Here is a 1511-nt window from a genome sequence, read left to right on the forward strand (position 1 = left end):
GAACTCAAATTGAAAAATCCAGAAGTTAGTAATAATCAAAGTGAGTCATCCATTCAAGAAAAAGTCTCAATGGTGGATTCAGATGATGATGATTTTGTTAACATGTTTGAATCTGATTTTGATAAAGAGTGTGATGAAGATGATGCTTTGGATATGAAAAATGAGCTTGATAGGTACTTTATAGAATGCAATAAGGATAGAAAAAACAAGGACTTTGATATCTTGGTATGGTGGAAAATGAATTCATCAAAATATCCTATCTTGGCAGAGATGGCTCGTGATGTTCTTGCCATTCAAGTTTCAATAGTAGCTTCTGAATCTACTTTTAGCACTGGAGGGAGGGTGCTTGATTCCTTTAGAAGTTCTTTGAGTCCTACCATGGTACAAGCATTGATATGTTGTCAGAATTGGTTGAGATCTTCTTCTATGCCATTAGATATGAGTTCAATATTAGAGGAGATAGAAGCATATCAATGTATTGATTCAGGTAAATATATTACTATTGTTAATTTGTAAAAAAAATTCTTCAAATCATTACTATCTAATGTATATTTTCTCTTCATTTTGTAGATAACTCAACAAGTACATCTGAAATTATGGACCTTGAATAGGTTGCTAAAAAGATGGAGCTAAAAGTTGGAGTTGTTATATCATATATTATTGTTTGTCTAAACTTTATTAGTTTGTTGTATGTTATTATCTTTCTAAAAGCTTTTTTAGTTTATTGTGTTATTATTATTTGCTGCAACATTATTAGTTTGTTATGTTTTGATGATGTTGTTGAAAATTTATAAGTTTGTAGTACAAAACTTTATTAGATTGTTTGCTGAAAATTTTATTCTAATGTTAATCATAAAAAAATTGACGATAGGTATAAACCGCCCAAACCACACCGCATTTTTTTGGTGCGGTTTGCAGTTTGAGGGTCTACGCGGTGCGAGTGTGGTTTGGGAAAATGTTCAAACCGCATGTGTTGTTTGGTTAAAAAAAAATAGCGAAAAATCGCACCACCCGCACCACGAACACCCCTAGTGAATGGTGCTGACTTATTAGTCGAAAACGTCAATGGTGTCAGTATTGACTGTGAAGTTATGACTTATTAGTCAAGTTCGGCAGTTGTAACGACCCAAATTTGCTAATAAGGCTTATGGCCTTGATTAGCGTGCCTGGAGGGCAATATGTGAATTATTGTTATAATATGTGATTTGTATGAATATGTGATTAGTAATGCATGTTTAAGTGAATTAAATATGCATGTGGGCCCCGTCTGGATATTAGGGGCATGATTGTAATTTTAGCCCGTTGAGGGTATAAACATGATAATTGTGATATATTTGTGTCGCACGATCCGAGACAGTCCTAGGGAGCGGTTAGCTAGAAAGTCACAACGGGGTCGAAAATCCGACTCAGGACGAGTCGATGGGTATTTTGGGTATTGGACATTTTGTGAGGTTATTGGGTTATGGAAATAAATATTCGGAGATATATTTGAGGTTAGAATGTCTAGGAGG

The sequence above is a fragment of the Humulus lupulus genome, chromosome 7, assembly GCF_963169125.1.
Source record: "Humulus lupulus chromosome 7, drHumLupu1.1, whole genome shotgun sequence".
NCBI classification, from domain to species: Eukaryota; Viridiplantae; Streptophyta; class Magnoliopsida; order Rosales; family Cannabaceae; genus Humulus; species Humulus lupulus.